Raw genomic sequence first — 22,186 nt, 5'->3', positions numbered from 1 at the left:
ATTCAAAAGACATGGAAATTAATTGTATCATGTGACCCTAAATGTGATGATTTTTAAAAAAAAAAATGTTTTTCTCTTAAGGCCATTTGAGGATCTGTTCCTCAGGGGTCACATGGGCTTGGGACGAACCCCTGGCTCCTTTATTTTACCAGTTCTGTCTATGTGAAGACAAGTCAAAGGTGGTTTACCTGGGCCAACTGTATGAACTTAAACACCCAAAAGGAAAGTATAACCAAAGATTAAAGGAGCATATATATATATTTGTTTGTTTGTTTTGTTTTGTTTTTGTCTTTTTGAGACAGGGTCTCCCTATAGCCCCAGCTGTCCTGGAACTTACTATGTAGACCAGGCTGGCCTCAAACTCACAGAGATCCGCCTCCCGAGTGCTGGGATTAAAGGCGTGTACCACCATGCCCAACTAAGGTGCCAATATAATTTTTTAAGAGTCCATATTATAGCTCAAGGCTACATAACAAGCAACAATGCCAGATAGGAGATACCTTCTTTTGAGTTGTTGGCCAGGGTGGCCAAAGGGACTCCCAGATAGTAACCCAGCATAGAACTGGGAAAATGAACAGCAGACCCCAATCTTATCTAAAGAAATAGTGACAACCGATTGTTGCTAGATGAGGAACAGCTGATCTTCCTAAAACAAAGACCTCTAGACAGGCTGACTAGATTCACCAGATGGACAAGTAGTGGGGAACAGCTGGGGGTGATGACATCACAGTGGACAGCAGCAGGGATATCAGAGTATAAGGGCTCTAGTGGGGGGAGAGAAGCTATGGGAGGGTGCCATATGAGAAGTGGGTGTACAGTTGAATAAGATGATTTGGAATGTTCTGTGTGATATACACACACAAAAATCAACAAACTAAAAAAAATGAATATTTGAGAAGGAAGCATAAAAATTTACATCATGTTAATTAGTAGAGGTGATAAACATTACCATTGAAATCTACTTGATGACTATATTATAGACATACACAGGTGCCAAGGATCCAAGTACAACCGATTATGACTAGTAATAATCAGATACATACAGATTAGTCAGCGTTATGAGTAAAAACAATGAGTCTTTCTGTAAGAAACAGTATGTTTTAAAATGAAATGGAGATTTTTTTTTTTTTAATTTACCTTTTTAAGTTTTATGTGTATTTCCTGTATGTAGGTAAGTGTACCCGCAATGCCTGCAGAGGTCAGAAGAGGCTGTTGGATCCCCTGGGACTGGAGTTACAGACAGTTGTTAGCTGCCATGTGGGTGCTGGGATTCGAACCCGGGTCTTCTAAAAGAACAGCCAGTGTTCTTAACCGCTGAGCCATTTCTCCAGCCCCTGGAGATTTTTTTAAAGGTTAAAAACTCATTCAATTTTGTCTTACAGAGCTTATACTGAGTTCAATATTGTATAACTGTATTAATTCAACAGTGAACCTAAAAATTTTATAGCCACTTTTGAAAGCGATGTATCTTTGCTCTGGAAACTGTTAATGAGTATGTTAAAGCTGTAATGAAATGCTTCTTCTAAAAAAAAAAAAAAGTGAGATCAAATAAGCAAAAAAAAAAAAAAAAATCTTATTTCTACAGGGTGTAAATCTGAAAGTCCCGTAGGAGAAGAACATAAGGAAGCCTGGGCTATAACAAGCCAATCATCTGAGAGGACACATGAAACCAGTCATCAGCCAATAAAAGAAGCCAAATCAACTCCAATGATGGCAGCCAGACTGTTAAACTGGCTGTAATTTATACCTTTTGGGCAGCAAATGTTTTTATAGGAATACATGACAGCAGTTTCTGAGTGGTCACCCAGCACACACACAGAGCAGCCTCCAGGACATGGCTTCGGGGAGGGTAGAAATGCTGTGGGTGGGCAGGGCTTCTCAGCAGGTGACCAGGCAGCATCCCCAGAACACACTTCTGTACCACAGCAAGACTCTAAATATTTTTTGCCTTAATGTTCTTTTCTTTCCAGTGCAGGAAACGAGAGGAAACAGCCAGCTTTGGTCCCGTGCAAAGCAAATGGCAAGTGGCTGAGGACGTGTCTCACAACCCAACAGGAACAGGATGGGGGACCCTGGCTTCTTTCAGAGCCAAACCAGCCCCTCTTAAAAAAGACAAATCTGGCCAGGCATGGTGGCACCGCCTTTAATCCTAGCACTCAGGAGGCAGAGGCAGGCAGATCTCTGTGAGTTCAAGGCCAGCCTGGTCTAGGTGAGGGAATCTAAATATTATCAAATTGTATTGCATGAAAATTGCAAAATTAAAAAGATATAAAATTTTAAAAAAAGACAAATCTAGGGGCTGGAGAGGTAGCTCAGTGGTTAAGAGCACTTACTGCTCTTACAGAGGACCCGGGTTCGATTCCCAGCACCCACATGGTGGCTACAAACCATCTGAAGCCCTCTTCTGACCTCCATGGCACTGCACAATACGGATACACTCACACACATGCAGGCAATACCCTCATACACATTAAAAAAAAAAAAAAATCTAGGCGCTCCCATCCTCGATCTTATGACAGGCAACAGCAGACGGCTGAAACCGAGAACAGGGTCAAACCTCTTGATCTTTCTCAGTGTCAATGCTTTTTCTTAACCATAAAGAATCTTTTCAGGAAAAAGTTTTTCTGTAGTAAAGAACCATTTTTATAAATGTTCTCAGTTTCCCTTGAGTTTCCTTTTCCTCCTATGGGAAAGAGCTGCAGGGTGCAGCACTTCACGGGAATCATGACCTGGCTACTTCTGCCTGTGAACTGGTGGCTCTCTGGAAGGACCCGCCCCCAAAGTTCACATGGCCACCCTGGCATGGCAGGACCAATGAGTTCACTTTCAAACTCTTTCTACTCGAACTATAGAGCACTTGATTCATTTTGATATAGATCACTAGATTTATTATGACAGTCACGTAATTTTATAGAAAAAGTCATTTTCTTAAAAAAAAAAAAAAAAAAAACAAAAAACCCCACCTTTTTGATGTTAGCACACACGGAAGGTAAGTAGTACCCTGGGAAAATTAAACTGCCTCACTTTAAAAATGAAAGTGGAGGAGGACAGGGTGATGGCTCAGGGGGGAAAGTCAGATAATGGCCTGGTCTGTAACCCTAGCCCCCCCACCCCTGGTGAGTGAGTGAGTGAGTGTGTGTGTGTGTGTGTGTATGTGTGTGTGTGTAGACAGGTAGGTCTCCAGAGTTTGCTGGCCAGCCATTCTAGCCAATAGGTGAGATTGGAGTTCAGTGAGCAACCCTGTCTCAAAAGATAAGGTGGATGGGACTGGAGAGATGGCTCAGTAGTTAAGAGCACTGACTGCTCTTAGAGAGGACCCGGGTTCAATTCCCAGCACCCACATGGTGGCAACCATCTGTAATTCCAGTTCTAAGGGATCTGATGACTTCTTCTGACTTACTCAGGCACTGCATGACACAGGTGCACTTACACATATACTGGCAATACACTCATACACATAAAAATTAAAAAAATATATTTTTTAAAAAGATAAGCACAGTAGAAGATACCCAAAGTCAAATCTGGCCTCCACACATGCATGTATACCAGTATGTACACATATACACACATACAGTACAGATGCTCACACATATACCACACACCGGGAAGGAGGGAAAAGTAAAGATAGGAGGAGAATTGCACTTTACTTGTCCAAGGCAGAATGAGGAGACCCTGGGCAGGTCCTGAACAACACAGTGACATGAGCTCTCAGGAGGCTCACTCTATGACTCATATGCACTGTCTCATCTTGGATAGGGGAGCTTGGTAGAAAATAAATTCAATAAGGAAGAAAACAGATGTGAATTCCCTCTGCACATGGCAAAGTCACAAATGAGAGCCAGACAGGGATCCTAGGGCCCTGTTGGCTAGTGCAGGGTCAAGGCTTGGGTTTCCAGTGGACAGTATCCAAACCAGGTACTTCTCCAATGTGATCCAAGCTGGCCAGGAGCTGGCTCCTTCATCTGTAACTATAATTACGTCTTCCTAAACACTAAGGCAGGCAAATCTGTCCACATTCTCAAGTTCAGTCTTCTTCATGGAAAAATACTCCTGATGGTCCCCTGATTTCCTCTTTATATTACAATAACATCACAACAAACCAAATGACACTGCTGAACCCTGCTCACACATGCAAACAAATGAATGGAAATTCTTAAGCAGCACTGAGGTCTGTTATACACTGTAAATCTGGTGGAAACTTGGAAGCTGGGCTGGATTACTAAAGGAACAGCGGAGGTAGGCACAGGTCACCTACCATGACGTGAAGGCCTAGTATTTGTGCAAGGTGAACAATCCCATTTTATTTAACAAGCAAACATTTTGTTGGGCAACAAGCAGAAGCCCAACCCTGGTAGATACACTGCTCCCACCCACTTAGCCTAGGCTGCTAGGCCCGCACCGACCTGTGTGCACCACTACCTAACCAAGGCCTAGCAGCAGCTCTGAGATACCTCTATCTAAACTGACCCCCCCCCCCGCCAACCCTCAGTTAGACCTTCAATGTTTGATGCTGTGTGTGGCCCTTCTCTATCGACATAATTCATACAATGTGGTGAGGTATAGCCACAGCCCAAGAGAGCCTTTCACCACCAGAAGTGAAAGAGGTGAGAAACATACTCTTCCCTGGACCCTCCTGGACCCCAGGCACCTCAGGTCAGGTCCCCGGCCTCCAACTGTGACACAAACATTCTGTGTTGAAGCCACAGTGCTGTGGTGATCCATTACACACCGCAGAGCACTGTGCTGGCATCTTCCACTTCCTCAAGGTTCACCCTGGGTCCTGCTCTGTGCCTCAGAGCCAACTGGCTGAACTACACCCATGTCTTCTCTGGGCTTCTTGTCCTCTGATGGTAGAACTCTACAGAACCAGGGACAGGAGGGTAAAATGAGGGTGCTCCTTCTCCCCATGAGGAGTCACAGTAGGTGGACTCAGGCAGTCCTCCCTCCTCAGCCTTTTCCAGAGGATTCTCTGCACCCCCTTTCCCTGCCAGGAACCTCTCCACTTAACATGCCTGTGTTGACCAGAGTCTGCTGGTACCTGAGGCAGGTTCCCCCATGAGCTGAAGGACATCTGAGCTCATGCCCACTCTTCTCATGAAGACATTCAGTCCTTTAAGAGCAAAACCAGAGACTGAATGTGGTGGCACACCCCTGTGATCCCAGGACTTGGTCAGGGAGACAAGAAGATGGCTGTTAGATGATCTCAAAATAATAAAAGAGCAGATTTGTTCCTTATTCCTACCCTTGGGCCCAGACCACCACAGGCACAGCACCAAATACAGGCTCAATTTCATTCCTAAAATTCTCATGGCGGGGGCCACTGCCTGTCACTGAAATCTTGATAAGCTCTCCAAAGGCTGGCTTATTTAAATGCTTCTCAGTTTCTGACAGCCCCATGGGTTACTGTGCACCAGTTGGTGACTGGGGAGCTGCCTGCCCTCCTGGTTTGCCACAGGGTCTTGTGGTCAAGATCATCCATGTACATAAGACTCTGAGAGCTGGGCACTGCCCAAGTCCAGAGGTTGCCCTTGTCCAGCAGTGTGGGCCTGTGCACAGACTGCACGTGTTCTGCAAGTAAAAGCTTGAGGAAGGAGGAGGGGGGAAGTCAAAGCTGATAAGATCTTAAAAAGACTTAGGAAGGTTGCTGGAAAACTTCACCTTGGTCAGCACCTTCACAGTTCCACATTTGCTAACATTTATTTGGTACTTACTGAATGCTTAGCATCACACTACCTTCTCTATATCTTGTATTCAGGTCATCCTCTGAGGATTCTGCACTCTGGTTTACCCAGGAGAAAGGATATGCAATCTTGGGAGGCCACATGACCTGTCCTGGTGCAGTTGGCTATTTTTGCCTCCATGTGTTTTCTGCATGATTTTGCCACAGAAGCAATGGAGACCCAACAGTCCATGATCATCTACCTCCAAGTTCCGACAACCACCTAGATTTCACCCCCACTTTAACGTTTTTGTTAAGGATATTTCCAGACAAAAAGCTGGGCGTGACGCCACATGTAATCCGATCTCAGTTTAACTGCTAGTAACACTTGCCAGTCTTGTTTAGGTGTGCACCCACTTTTTTCTTTTTGTAAAGTAGGAAGGACTAAACTTTGGGTCTTGCCCATGGTAGGCTACCATTCTACACTGAGCTGCAGCCTTCACTTTTTAAAAGTATTTTAAAGTATCAGTCTACCCTAAAAACTTGGTGGGTAAGAACTTTTTTAACTCTAACTATAATGTCATAATCATCACTAAAATCAACATTAATTTTTTGTTTGTTTTGAGACAGGGTCTCACAGTGTAGTCCTGGCTGTCTTAGAACACTCTGTAGACAAGGCTGTCCTCAATCTCACAGAGCTCCATCTGCCTCTGCCTCCTCTGCTGGGATTATGGGGCCATTAACAATAATTTTTTTACCATCAGCCTTTAAGTGTTGGCTTGATTTTTTCTACAAAGAACTTTTTGCCATATTTGAATAGGTGAAATAAAATTTACATAGGAAAAACAACATGTTTGGTTCTCTCCTCACCTTTTAAAAACCAACTTCTGGCCGGGTGTGGTAGTATACACCTGTAGTCCCAGCACTTGGGAGGCAGAGGCAGACAGATCTCTATGAGTTCGAGACCAGACTGGTCTACATAGTGAGTTCCAGGTCAGCTGGGGCGATGGGAAGATCCTGTCTCAGACAAAAAAAAAACAACTTCTGAACCATGCATGGTGGCTCATACCTGCAATCCCAGCACTCAGAGGCTGAGGCAGGAAAACCGTTGCATGTCAGGACAGCCTGAGCTACGGTTTAAGACTCTGTCTCAAAAGAACAGAAAAAGCAAAACACACAAAAAACAGCTTGTAAAGACGGCACTAGCAGTGCCTGAGCGACTACCTAAAAGGCCATTTGTTGGACTAAATGACCACAAGTGACCCCAACTGTTTAATCTGGTGCTCAAACTGTGCATCCTGGCCTGTGGAGACCCTGAGCTGGCCTGCAGGCTGATGTCAGGCTGCCTTATTCCCGGGATAACACACTGTCTCAGACTCATCCACTGCTAGGCTGACCTGGGCTGGCCAGTTCCTTCCAATGGGAAACCGATCTTTGATTTTGGTCTTTCCCATCCAGAAAAATTTAAAGTTATTGAAAATGTGATGGTGAAGAAGCAAGCCTGAGGTCTTGTACCAGTCCACTGGTAACAGCAGAGTTTAGACAGCACCGAGACCTGCAGTACAGTCGGCAGATCAGGCAGTAACAAAAAGGCAGCAAGCACTCAGCCAGGCTAACCGCCTTTCCTTCCACCGCTCTACAATCAACTGATCTCACCAATTAATTTGAAATTTGGTGAAAGTAAATTTCACCAAAGTCACAGGCAATTTGAGTTGGATTTTACATTAAAGGTTAGGTTTTTTTTTTTAAATTACATTTTATCTGTGTGCGATGTGTGTACACACACATGACTCTGCATGCAGAGAGATCAGATGACAACTCTGAGAAGTCAGTTCTCTCCTTCTACCACGTGGGTCCCAAAAATTGAACTCAAGTTGTCAGGTGCCTTTACCCACCGAGCCATCTCATTGGCTTCAAGGTTATTAGAAAGTCCAAATTCATCTTCTATCCAGCTTACTGATGATGAATGTCACAGTCTCCCAACTGACTCCAGATTTTCTGGAAGCCTGTGCTCCCACACTATCCCAGAGGTTTGCTATAGCACAATCTAACAAGTCTTATTCAATTCAAATCTCCTTCAGTTTTACTGAACAAAAAAGCCTAACAGTTGCAGAGTCAGACTGTTTAACATGGTGACAAAATTAAAGATCTGAAGGTACAAAAATATAGTTAAAGAGCTGCAGAACATTATGAAACTGTCCTAAACTACAATCATGCCGGGGGCTGTGAGATGCCATTTCCCAGACTACAGCCTCCTCAGGATGGAAATTTACCAGCCGCTTATTGAAAGCTCCTCCAAATCACCCCACTCAATGAACAGAACATTTTACTTCCAGTCAGTAAATTAGCATCAATAGCTTATTTTTTATTAAAGATGTCCAAATACTTGTTGAGATGAAAATTGCTTTCCTCAGAAAGTAGCAGGCAGCCGGTGTGGTGGTGCACACCTTTAATCCCAGCACTTGGGAGGTAGAGGCAGGCAGATCCAGCCTGGTCTATTTAGCGAGTGTCAGGGCAGCCAGAGCTACAGGGAGACCCTGTCTCAAAAAGACCAAAAAGAAAAAGAAAGTAGCAGGCAGCGGTATCTAAGCTAGTCCTGTCCGTATGGAGCTGGCCTTGCATCTAAAAATCAGTATGCCACTCACTTTAAGTACAAGTGCCCACAGACACACAAGACACAGGGCTTGAAAGTCAATGGACAAGACCAGAGAGAAACGAAGGAAGTCTCTGGACACAATCTGCCAGTGCCCTGCTTCTGCAGGATGACTTCTTCCCATAAGATTTATTTCCTTATGTTTAGGGAAAACCCAAGCAGTAAGAAGCCCCCAGGCATGCAAGGTCCTGGTAACTGGTACACTCAAGGAAAGATGATTTTACCACAACTGTGGCCTTATAGTCTGGGTCAGGCATGGTGGTGCACGCATTTAGTCCCAGCATTTGGGAGGCAGAGGCAGGCAGAGTTCAAGGCCAGCCTGGTCTATATTGAGTTCCAGGTCAGCTGGGGCTACAGGGAGATCCTGTCTCAAAAAGACCAAAAAAGAAAAAAGATAAGAATTGTGGCCTTATAGTAACTCAGACCTCAAGGTGGCAGTGGGGTGAGGGGAAGGCCAGAAGCCAGGATGGGTTGTCCACACTGACCATGACACTAACTGCCCCACTTCCTAGAATCTCTTAAGTAGGGTGGTTGCCACATTCCCACTCAATCAATCAGAACCACTATAGTTGAATCTGCACAGAATTAGAACCGGTCAGCTCCAGTTAACCAGGCAATGTGGTTTAAGGCACCCTCACACTAAACATTTTGGTTGTTTTGTTTTCTTTGAGACAGGTTTCACTACATAGTCCAGGCTGGCCTCAAATTTGTAATCCTACCTTTACCTCAGGGGTGTTGGGATGACAGGTGTGCCCCACCATGCTAGCTAACAATGCCTGACTGACTATTTTAAAGGCATGCACACACATGTAGACAAATTGGATGCTACTCTCAGGTGCCGTTCACTCTTTGAGACAGGGTCTCACTGGCTGACCAGCAAGCCACAGGGATCTGCCAGTCTCTGCCTCCCCAGCACTGGGATTACAAGTGTGGGCACATGGCCATGCCACCACATGAGTTTCTTGTTGTTGTTGTTGTTTTTATGGTCTTTTTGAGACAGGGTCTCCCTGTAGCCCCAGCTAGCCTGGAGCTCACTATGTGGATCAGGCTGGCCTTGAACTCAGAGATCCACCTGCCTCTGCCTCCCGAGTGCTGGGATTAAAAGTGTGTGCTACCATGTCCCGCTAAGTTTCTTGTTTTTATACATAGGTTCCTTAAGCACTTTATGGACTAAACCATTTCCCCAGGTCTTTTCTTCAGAGAAAGAGTCCATTTTTTTTTTTTTGGAAGGTCACATTCCCCCCAACCCCCGCCCCAGTAAGATCTCAGGGCCTGGACCAGCACCACGCGAGCAGAATCCTGAAACTCTTTGGTATTCCACTGCCCAGCTCAGTCACTTAAAAAAAAATTCATAGCCGGGCACGGTGGCGCACACCTTTAATCCCAGCACTTGGGAGGCAGAGGCAGGTGGATCTCTGTGCCAGCCTAGACTACATAGTGAGTTCCAGGATAGCTGGGGCTACAGGGAGACCCTGTCTCAAAAAGACCAAAAAATTTTCATTATACGTTTGGGGGTAGGGGGACTGTCACAGTGGGCATACCCAAATGATGGTGGCATGTGCATGCCACTTTGTGTGGAGGTCAGAGGACAACTTGTAGGAATTAATTCTCTCATTCCACCATGTGGGTCCCAGGTTGCCAAGCCAGGTGGCAAGTGCCTTTACCCATTGAGCAATCTCACAGGCCCTTCAGTCACTTTTTCTGATGGAGGGAACAGGGTATAGAGTAACTGAAACACTTAAAGCAGAAAGAGCTAATTTTAAAATCAAGAACCTCCTCTCAATCCTCTCCCCACCCCCCAGGAGCCTACTAAAGAACTTCTAAACCTCAAATTTTTATTTCTTTTTCCTTTGGGGGGACATCTCCCCTGGTTGCCTAGGGGGCCTCAAACTCTGCTGGAGTGACCCTCAGCCTTTTAAGTAGCTGAGACTACTAGGCAGGCACCACACCCCACCTGACCCTGCAGTTTATTAATGGTTTCTATTCAAGACCAACTACCAAAGCAAAGCAGCCAGGGCTGAGACAGTGTTCAGCTTTGCTTCCTCATCTTTGCTGCCTTCAACAATTGCAAGAAACTCTCATAGGTGCATTCTTCAGAATAAAGTACAAATAAGAAAACATCTTTCCAGCCCCAGGCATGGTGGTGCAAGCTTTTGATCCCAGTACTCAGGAGGCAGAGGCAGATGGGTCTCTGTGAGTTCAAGGCCAGCCTGGTCTACCATAGTGAGTTCCAGGCCAGCTGGAACTACAGGGAGATCCTGTCTTGAAAAGACAAAAAAAAAAAAAGAAAACCCCACCTTTTTCAGGTGGATCTTGGATTTATGCTTATTAAGACTGTGTCTTTTGGGGGCTGGAGAGATGGCTCAGTGGTTAAGAGCACTGGCTGCTCTTGCAGAGGACTCAGTTTCACTTCCCAGCACCCACATAACAACTAACAACCATCCATAACTCCAGTTCTTGGTGATCCAACGCCCTCTTCTGGCTCCCTTGGGCACTGCACACATGGTGCACTTATGTACCTATCAATAATCACACTCATACACATCAAATAAAAATAAATGAATCGGGGCTGGAGAGATGGCTCAGCAGTTAAGAGCACTGATTGCTCTTGCAGAGAACCCGGGTTTGATTCCCAGCACCCACATGGCAGCTACGAACCATCCTTAACTCCAGTTCCAGGGGAATCCGAAGCCCTCTTCTGACCTCCGCGGCATTGCACAACACGGGTGCACTCACATACATGCCAACAATACACTCATACACATAAAATTAATAAATAAAATAAAAAATAAATCAAAAAAACTTAAGACTATCTTTTGACAGTTTTGCTCTTATATTTAATATGTATCATGATGAACTCCTGACTCTGAATTCAGTTTGATGAACTTTATTCTGATGACTGTGATTACTTCCTCTTGCTTCTGTATAACTGAGAAAATCCTATTCTTTTTTTTTAATATTTTATTTATTAATTTTATTTTATGTGTATGAGTGTATTGCCAGCATATATGTGAGTGCACCCATGTCGTGCAATGCCGCGGAGGTCAAAAGAGGGCTTCAGATTCCCCTAGAACTGGAGTTAAGGACGGTTCATAGCCACCATGTGGGTGCTGGGAATTGAATCCGGATCCTCTGCAAGAGCAGTCAGCTTTTAACCACTGAGCCATCTCTCCGGCCCTGAGAAAATCCTATTCTAATCATGGGTGTGTGGATTTGTTTGTTTGTTTCCAGTTTATAGATAGAAAAAGAGTTAGTCAAGAAGGAGGAGTCTATCGTTCTCTAGATCATGCTATCTAAAATTTCTTAGTAAAAATCTACACAACTACATCTGGTATAGGGAATCCGATCCCTAACGACTATCCAGAACCCATGTTAGTTGGCTTTCCATCACTATGACAAAATACCAGAGATAATCATCTTATAAAGAGATTTGTTTGGTTCACAGTTTTTGAGCTTCTAGTCCAAAACAGGGCATACTGCTTTTAGGTCTCTGGTGGGGACCCAGATGACAATGGCAGGAAGCACAGGGGAAAACAGAACCATCTCCCTGAGGGCCAAGAAGCCAAACAGCAAGGAAGGGCCAAGGTCCCACAAGTCCCTCTGGGGTCACACCCTCAATGACTGACAGACTTCCCACTAAGCCCCACTTCTAAAGGCTTCTCCACCTCCCAATAGTTTGTCCCTGGGGACCAAGCCTTTATTTATTAACACGCTGGCCTTTGCGAGACATCTAAGATCCAATGTACAAAGAACTGGGGATGCAGCTAAGTGACAGAGCACCAGCCTCACATGTCCAAGGCCCTAGGTTCAAAAGTAGCATAGCAAGGGATAAGGGTTTCCAGAAGGCTTGTTTGCAAATTAAGAAATGCTTTATGGTTTGAGGTTAATGGAGGTTTCCCTCCAGGCAGGTAAAACAGCTGGCTCACCACCAAGCCTGACAACCTGTGTTCCATCTCCAGGATCCATGTGGTAGGAGAGAACTACCTCTACCAAATTGTTTTCTGACCTCCGCATGAGACGTGGCACATATGCCCCTCCTCATATACCATGCACACATTCATGCACATATATACACACTAATAATATATAATTTAAAAAAAAAAACCAAACAAACATGGCCGGGCATAGTGGCACACGCCTTTAATCCCAGCACTTTGGAGGCAGAGGCAGGAGGATCTTTGTGAGTTCGAGGCCAGCCTGGTCTACATAGTGAGTTCCAGGACAGCGGGGGCTATAGGGAGACCCTGTCTCAAAAAGACAAAAAAAAAAAAAGACTGAGAATACTGATCAAAAACCAAGAAAATGGCCAACGTGTAACTTCAGGGTCTCACTATGCAGCCCTGGCTGGTCTGGAACTCACTAAGAACAAGCTGACCTAGAACTCACAGAGATCAGTCTGCCTCTACCTCCCTAGTGTTGAGATTAAAGGCGTGACCCACCACTGCTGGCTATATTTTCTTCTTTATGGTTCTCTGCACTTTCCAAATTTTCTATAATAAATAAGTTTTTAAAAACCAGTATTTTTTAAAAGTTTGAGATGCTGGGCTCAGAAACAACAATACTAGAGACCTCCCTGCCCTCTGAACCAGCTCCATAAAACTTATGTGGCCTTCCCTCAGGGCAGAAATCATTGCAGACACCCAGAGAAACTGGCTGCCACAGATATCCTGGAACCTTTGGGCCACCACACCAAAGGGCCTATCTCCCCAAACAAGCATGCCCCAAGAACCTGGTCCTCAAAGAACCCCACCAAGAGTCCAGCTATATCTAGTAAATCAGAATACTGCACAGGGGCTTCACCTCAGCCCCAAGCAGTGAAAAAGAAAGAAAAAAAGGTAAAACAAAACAATCCCTCCTCAATTCACCATTTCCCCAAATCTATCTGCCAGGGAGCTGTGTTAATGTAATCACCATTAGCATCCATGAAATCAGTGCCTGAAGGGAAACGCTTGTCAGATCAAATGACCCCACACAACTCTATTAACAGCAGAAACGCCATGTGGTCTTATTGTTGCCCGGCACAATGTTAAATAGTCTATATACATTATCTTATTTAATCCTCAAAATAACTAAATAAGGATTCTTCTTTTGAGACATGCTCTCTTGTAACCCAAGCTAGCCTCACACTCCTATGTAGCTGAAGATGACCTTGAATTGCTGATCTTCCTGCTCGGACTACAGTCCTGTGCCTCTACATCGAGTTTATGTGATGCTGAGGATCAAACCTAAGGCTCTGTGCACACCAATCACTCACTCTACCAGCTGAGTTACAGCTCCACTCCCTTTCAGAAAAAAAACAGTTAAGAGACAGGTCTCAACTATGTGGACCGGTCTAACCTTGAACCTGCACTTCCCACATGGCTGGATAACAGGTACATACCACAGCCCTGTTTTAGGGTGCTTTTATTAATGCTGCCAGGTTAACAATGAGATTAGCACATAGGAAGGTTTCATACTCTCTCCCAAAGTTTCCCAGCACCCCAAATCTTGTCTTAATTTCTACCTTTCTGACACTCATGGCAGCCACACCTATAGTTTTAGTACTCTGGAGGCTGAGATTAAGAGCACCAGTTTGGGGCCAGCCTGGGCTACAGAGCAAGACACTTCCCCTCCAAAAAATACATACGATACATATAGACATAAAAGCAATTGACTACAATTTTTATACCATTTTAATAACTTTTGCCTCCTCTTTTTCTGTCACATTTCTTGATGATACATATATATTATATACACACACACACACACACGTGTGTGTGTGTGTGTGTGTGTGTGTGTATTAGTTTCCCCGCCATCCTTTTACAATGTGCCACTGACACATACACATGACCAGTTCACTATTATTCCACCCAGGCAAAGCAAGACTGTGAGCTCTGCTGAGAGTCCAGCCTCTGGCCCCAAAGCCCACTACTTTGACCACACAAAGTTCAATTTTATCATTTATCTTTCATCCTTCTAACTGACCCCCCTCTTTCTAATCTTATCCCCCTCAAACCAACCACCCAACCCCCTCCATCTATGTAAATGTCAAGTACAAGCCAACCACAGACACCCCCACCCCCATCCCCCACCCACTCCCAGCTTAAACCCTCCAGCAGCTCTCCAACTAGAGGATCAGGCCAAGCTCCTTACCGCACAGGCCTGTGAGGCCATCTGATGCCACCTGCCTCTCTGGCCTCGTCCCCCTCACCCCTGCATAGGTCCCTCTAGTCATGTTGGTAGTGTTCCTGTGCATGCTCTTCTGGGCTTTTCTGCTTATCTGTTCCTACTGTCTAGCCCCAGGCCCCAGGGCCCTGCTCCCTCATTACCTGGCTAGTTCTATCTACCTCATCCTCTGCCTCACAGCTGTGAGTCACTATCTTCTCCAGGAAATACTCCCTGTTGACCTGCCCCACACCCAGGCTCACTGGGCAGGGTAAGGTTCACTACCACTTAACACTATGGTGACATGTAACCAGTTTCTGTATCCCTGCATGATCCTAAAAGATGAAACCCTGGGGCTGAGGGTGCAGTTTAGTGGCAGTGCACTTGCCTAGCATGCAGAAGGCCTTGGTTTCTATTCCTGACAACATAAAAAAGAAGAAAACTGTGGCTTTACTGGTTTCACATCCCCAAAGTGGTACACTCTAGGTTCTCCATAAAGGGTGAACAAATGAACACACTTCCTTGAACCCAGCCATATAAACGGCTGTCTGTAGGCAAACATTAATTAGCACTCACTGTGTCCCTCCACCATCCTAGGCACTGGGGCTATGGGCATGAACAAAACCTCAAGGGGACATTCATTAACCTTGAAGATAACAAAAGCTTCAATTTAAAAGAAACATCATGGGGCTAGTGAGATTGCTCTGCGGGTAAAGGAGCGTGCTGCCAAGTCTGATGACCTGCTTTCAGTCCCCAGGAACCTACCTGGTGGAAGGAGAGAACCAACTCCCACTAGTTGTCCTTGTGCAAACCCCACACAAATAAATACAAAAATGTTTAAAAAGAAATATTAGGTGAGCGTGGTGATGCATGCTTTTAATCGGGGCAGGGGCAGGGGCAGAGGCCAGAGGCAGAGGTAGGTTCAAGACCAGCCTGGTCTACATAGTAAGTTCCAGGCTAGCCAGAGTTACACAGTGAGACCTTGTCCCCACCCAAAAAAACCAAACTTTTTCCTGATAGTACTGCAACCTAGAGACCACAAAAACCAAGTACACCCCACCAATTCCATTTTTCCTTTTTTTTTGGTCTTTTTTGAGACAGGATCTCCTTGTAGCCCCAGCTAGCCTAGAACTCACTGTGTAGACCAGGCTGGCCTTGAACTTACAGAGAGCTGCCTGCCTCAGCCTCCCAAGTGTTGGAATTAAAGGCGTGCTCTGATTCCATTTTTCTTCACAAACTCTACAAGGGACTTTCCCTCTGCCTTTGAGCTACTGGCAAGACAGTTGAGTGACAGAATCCAAAACCCCACCTCACCAAGGAGAGTTCTAGAGTCAGCCCACCTCACCAAATACAGTTCCAGAGTGAGCCCATCAGCACACTGACAACCTGATCAACTGTCACTGACAAAGTCTTTGCAGATAACCTTGCACTGGGTGCTTGGCATGAATCCCGGCAATAACAGTCACTGAAGACACCAAAACAGAAGCCAAATAAATAGCACGGCTGGCTTCTCAGCACCAAGATACATCTAGCCTGCACAGAAGGGATGAAGCTCAAACAGCACAGTCACGTCTATGTTCCGCTGTTGACCAGTCTGACACACAGTATATTATTATAAGCACAGTAAAAGAATGTCAAAATGGGTCATTGGACTAGTTTCTCCCTGTCCTTCGATGGCATCCCTTTGCTTCTGGCAACCCACTAATTACCGAGTGGCCTTTCAAAGTTTATAGTCCCTTTGATTTTAACAAGCACTCAGGGGAGGTTGGCTGAATCTGTCATCCCATGCAGATGGTTCTGTGGGGCTCCAGAACCTCACTTCCTCCTGCTACTCCAAATCCTGCTGGTGCCCAGCCTGGGCCTCATACTCCAACAGGGTCTCATGAGCCCCTCTCCAACTGCAGGAGTCCCTCTTCCTCAGCTGCTCTGGGTCATTCTAAGCATCCACTCGAAGCCCAGTCACTACTCACAAAGGCACTAAGGGGGCACGTTCTTTGCACCGGGCATTATGTTGGGTTCCAGTAAAAGACAACAGGCTAGTGGGAGCTTACAAAAGTATTCAGTGACAAGTGCCACAGATGACATAAATGAAGAGGCTAAAGGATACAGAACATGTCTGTGACTGAGGTGGGACACAGCCTGTGTAGGGGGAAGCTGATCCACCCCCCAAGGCAGAGTGGCTGCCAGACTGGGCCAGTTCAAGTCTTTTCTTGTTTTTGATTTGTTTTGTTTTGTTTTTTTGGTCTTTTTGAGACAGGGTCTCCCTGTAGCCCCAGCTGACCTGGAACTCGCTATGCAGACCAGGCTGGCCTTGAACTCACAGAGATCTGCCTGCCTCTGCCTCCCAAGTGCTGGGATTAAAGGCATGCGCCACCACGCCCGGCCTTGGTTTGTTTATTTTTATTTTATATGTATGCATATTTTGCCTGTGTGTATTAGTGCACCATGTGCATGCAATGCCCATAGAGGCCAGAAGAGGGCATCATATCCTCTGGAACTGGAATTACAGAAGGCTGTTTGCTGCCATGTGGGTGCTGGAAACTAAACTCAGGTTCTCTGCAAAAGCAGCCAGTGGGCTTAACCGCTGAGTCATCTTTCCAGTCCCCTCCCCTTTCGTTGCTGTTTTGAGACAGGGTCTCCCTGGAGCCCCAGCTGGCTGGAATTTGCTCCGTAGACCAGGCTGGCCTCAATCTCAGAGATCCACCTGCTTCTGTCACACCCAGCTCTAGCTCAAATCTTAACCTCTTCATGTAGACAGTCTCCCACACCACAGCCCAGGATGTTCTCAAATTTTCAGCAATCTGCCTGCATCCATCTAACAGTAAGCATCTGAAACACTAAAAAGGAAGCAAGACTACTAATGTTCCCCTCCATGCTAGGTATTAGCACTCAGCCCCACAAAAAACCCGAAAAGGCAGGCATCACTACTTTATTGTTGAGGAAACTGAAGCACAGCGTTTAAGTAACTTAAATGTAGTCACATGACTCTTACCTGCATTCCTCAATTTTAACACCCCTATTTAAACATGGAAAAATGAGGTAAAGCTGAATTTCAGGAAGTATTTCTGGACACAAGAGAAACAAAGTAATAAATCTATAGAAGATGGAACTACAAACACTGAGACCTTTGATGAACAGTAATCACAACAATGATTACAAAACACCAGGACGGGATGGCTCAGTGGGAAAAGCGCCTGCTGCCCAAGCAGGAGTTTGATCCCCAGCACCCACATGGAAAACTGAGTGTGGTGGCACATGACTGCAACCCCAGCAAAAAGAAAGGAGAATCAGGAGGATCCCTGAGGCTTGCTGGCCAGCTAGTCTCACCAATCAGTGAGCTCCAGGTTCAGTGAGACCCTGTCTCAAAAAAAAATCAAGTGGAGAGATGGAGCAGGGCAACCAACATCAATCTCCACTCTTCACACAATCGTGCACACATGGAGACATATCTGCACATACATGCATACATTATAGAGAAGGGGGGGCAAAACATCCACAGAAACGAACCCCAACTGCATAAACTCAGCAAATTCAAATCTTGGTTTGTAAAGCCCAAATCCCATCAGCATTCATTCAGCCCATGTGTTCTGGAGGAGTCCTGGATTAGCACTACATTTCAACGAGCCATTATGACCCATGCAGTAGCCTCAGTCACCCACAAATCACAGCCCAACAGGCCTTAGGGAACCAGAATACTTTACACAGAGCAATCTGTCCATCAGACCCTCCCCATTTCTGCATGTGGGCATTTTCATTCCCACAAGAACAGAGCAGCAGAATTTGAATCCTCAGTGAAAGTTAGTTACCACAGACCAAGCAGCATTTCCTCAGATGGCGCCCAGGGATAAGTGACCCAAGAGGCTGGGTTTACTTGCCTAATCCCCCAAGCAATGGTTCCTTTTAAGGGAGTGTTTTGCCAGTCCAATGGGGTAAACATAGACAGATAAAGGCACAAGCCACTGCCATGTAAAAATAAAGTAAGAACAAGGGCCAAGGAGGTGGCTCAGTGGGTCAAGGTGCTTGCTGCACTGTCTGCACTTACAACATCATTTGTAAGTCTTGAGCTGTGCTAAAACTCACACCTACAATTAAAACAGTGTCAGTGAAGCACAGTGCCCTATTTAAACCTAACAGTGAATGCTTCAACACTGGGCCACACTTTACAGCTACCACAAAATATCCCCTGGGGCTGGAAGAAGCCCTACTCTACAATTTAACACACTTCCTTCTACCAGTTTAAAAAAAAAAAAAGAAACCCTTCACTTCTAGAGCCTAGAGTCTCTACAGCAAAAAGTCTATTCCACTCAAGTCTCTTCCTAAGCCCCCTGAGACATACCACCACCCCCCTTTTTTTTTCCGACAGTCTCCAGTAGCTCCAGTCAGCCTGGAACTCACTATGTAGACCAGGCTGGCCTCAATCTCAGAGATCTGCCTGCCTGCTTCCAGAGTGCTGGGATTAAAGGCGTGTACCATTAAGCCCAGAACAACCCTTTTGGAAAAAGCATACTGTTTCTAGGCTAATGGCAAGTCAAAATTTACTTAAAAAAAATTTTTTTTTTTTTGGTCTTTTTGAGACAGGGTCTCCCTGTAGCCTCAGCTGGCCTGGCACTCACTATGTAGACCAGGCAGGCCTTGAACTCACAGAGATCTGCCTGCCTCTGCCTCCCGAGTGCTGGGATTAAAGGCGTGTGCCACCACGCCCGGCTTTACTTTAAAATTTTTAAATGAGCTGGGCATGGTGCACAGCTCTCTATGAGTTCGAGGCCAGACTGGTCTACATAGCAAGGTCCAGGCCAACTGGGGCTATAAGGAGGCCCTGTCTTAAAAAAAAAAAAAAAAATTTAAATGAGACCCTATTCATGACAAACGTGGTGGCACACGCCTTTAATCCCAGTGCTTGGGAGGCAGAGGCAGGCAGATCTCTGTGAGTTAAAGGCCAGCCTGGTCTACATAGTGAGTTCCAGGCCAGCTGAGGCTACAGGGAGACCCTGTCTCAAAAAGACCAAAAAATTGGCCAGACTCCAGTGGATGAACGTGCACCAAGGGTCGTCTTGGGACAAAATTATTTTGATATATCACAGTGAAAGATTTATCGTCCTCTTTTTTTTTTTTTTTTTTTTTTTTTTTTTAAAAAAAAAAAAAAAAAAAAAAAAAAAAAAAAAGAGAGAACTCCAGGTGGTTATTTCCTGCAATTGCTCCTGTGTGTGTTTATGTGATCATGTGTGTCCAGGTACATGTGGAGGACAGAAAAAAATCTTGGGTGTCTTTCCTCCACTGGCTCAGTCTACCCAATTTTTGACACGGTCTCTCACTGGCCTGGAGTTCACTGACTACGCTAGGCTGGCTGGCCAGTATACCCAGGGATCCCCCTGACTCCTCCCCAGCAGTGGGATTACAAGTGTGTACCACCAAGCCTTGCTTTTGATATAGGTTATGGGGACTGAACTTAGTTCCTCATGCTTACATGGTAGACACTTTACAAACTGAGCTATCTTGCCAGCTCCTTCAAGTACTACTGTTTCCTGAACACTAATACAACTGTGTGAGGTATTTAAGTCACCATCTCATATGACTTTCATCATCAACAGTATGACGGGTATGATACTGTCCTTTCCAACAGATGTTTAGAGAGGTACAGTGACCTGCCTACAGTCACACAGCTGAAAAGCAACCAAGACCAATCTATAGAAGGCAACTCCAAAGCCTGAATGCTCTTTAACACTCTGTCATAAATATTCCACTTAGTCAAGAGTAGATGGTTCAGAGTATTTTTCTTCTGTGTTTTGAAACTATCCCAAAATAAACTAACACATGACATTACCAGGTGAGGGAAACTACCACAACCAAAATGGTTGTTACAACCACTCCTTTAGAAAACACCACACATAACCAAGCAACAAGATTTGCAAAGTGTGACCCTGGCTAGGTGAGCTGCCCAAGGTATTTGGGTTTTCAAGTTGTTTCCTTATTTGAAAAGCTCTACACACCCAGTAAAATGAACTTCTGCTAAGCAATCTCAATCACTATGAGATCTGCTCAAGTAGAGTCAGTCCATTCTCAGTGTTTCTGTACTGTGGTATAAAAGTCACTTTTGCTCATAAAAACAAAAATAAAATCCTGCTAGATTCATTTACCTTTCTCTTCCTAAACACCATCCAGTTTCTTTTTCTTTTCTTTCTTTCTTTCTTTTTTTTTTTTTTTTTAGCCTTTTTTTTTGTCTTTTTGAGACAGGGTTTCCCTGTAGCCCCAGCTGGCCTGGAGCTCACTATGTAGACCAGGCTGGCCTTGAACTCTCAGACACTGGCCCGCCTCTGCCGCCCAAGTGCTGGGATTAAAGATGTGCACCACCATGCATGGCTCACCCAGGTTTTTAGGGAGGGAAACAGGTCGGATTAGAGTCACCAGAATCTGACTCACCCCCACTACTCCTTGCACTAAAGGGCAGTTTATTTTATTAAATGTTCCACCAACAGAGGTAGAGTAATCTGTTCTTACTGTAACAGAATAGTCACACGCAGCCAAGTAGTAACTTGCAGACAGGGTTCTGTATTAGAAAAGCATACCTATCATTTTATTATTAAACTAGAGAGATGCCGGGCAGACAGTCTAACAAAAGGTCTCCCAGCAACTGAAAAGCAGAGAAGTGAAGTTAAGATTTTTCTTTCTTTTGCAGATATGAAACACTCATTCAGTCAAGAAAGCCGGATTTTGTCTCCTATTCTTCTCTGAAATGGAAAGTGCCGCATGCAGACCATACATGGGGTAAACTGCATCTCGGAGCAATAGTTTATGTGCCAAGTTACAAAGTCCGTGAATACAAGGGGTGTATTAATGGGAAGACTGATACCATCTTACTACAGTGGCCTCTCTGTAGCTCCAGACAATGATCTGTTGAGGGTTTTCCAGGGATTCTGAATGTGCAACTTTCTCACAAGCCCCCTTTTACCCGGACTGGCTCAGTGCTGAACAAACCCTCCGGAAAGCAAGCCAAAAGCCCCTACGCCGCTTCTGCGGGGAAGAAACTCGACTGCAGCAGGAGAAACCTCAGACTTCAGAGACAAAGGAGTGAGTGGTAGATGGGCCAGAAGAGCTGGATCAAACAGACCCAAAACCTACAGGATCAGAGTCCCAAAGGGCTGGGAGAGGCATTACCAAGGAAGCGCCAACTGCACATCCGCAAAGGCGCAGGCAGTCACTCCTCAGAGCTAACCACAGGGAGGTATGGTGGCCACATGCCCCCCGGAGGCTGGGCTGGGCTGGGCTGTGGAGGAGGGGGTCAGCGGTCCCAGCCTCCATTTAATCTTTCACTAGAAGCAGCTTCGGGAACCCAGAGGAGTAGGCCAGCGTGGGACAGAGCCAGCCGTACTAGAATTCCCACGTTCCCTTCTTCCACGGAGGCAAAAGCTGCTGCCATCCACTGACCGTTCAGAGACCCGGGAACCCGGGGCCAACTCTGCCTCTTCCCCCTGATCCTGGCTGCCTGGAGCTCGAACCCCTGAACTTTGAGGACCCCCTTCGCGCCCCCTGATCCAGGCTGCCTGTGGCTCGAACCCCTGAACTCCAGGACCTTCTCGCGCCCCCTCCTAGACTCAGCTCCCACAAGCCCACCTAGAACCCGTCAGTCAACCGAGCTCCAGCCACTCAAGCCGCTCCCGGACCCCATGAGCCCGCTCAGTACCCCCAACCTCCACCTCCACCTTTTCCCTTCAACACCCCCGATCCGTGCCCTG

The 22,186-nt window shown here is 45.7% G+C and overlaps 1 protein-coding gene across 1 annotated transcript in view; it reads right to left on the bottom strand.

Annotated features, from left to right (window-relative positions):
- The window catches only part of Vps37b (VPS37B subunit of ESCRT-I), a 38,859-nt gene that overhangs the window by 16,341 nt on the left and 332 nt on the right, over positions 1-22,186 (bottom strand). The window lies entirely within an intron of this gene.

Source organism: Nannospalax galili, unplaced genomic scaffold (assembly GCF_000622305.1).
Source record: "Nannospalax galili isolate Female #2095 unplaced genomic scaffold, S.galili_v1.0 scaffold218, whole genome shotgun sequence".
Classification (NCBI taxonomy): Eukaryota; Metazoa; Chordata; class Mammalia; order Rodentia; family Spalacidae; genus Nannospalax; species Nannospalax galili.
Note: the sequence above shows the minus strand (reverse complement) of the source record. Positions and strands in the feature narration are given on the sequence as shown.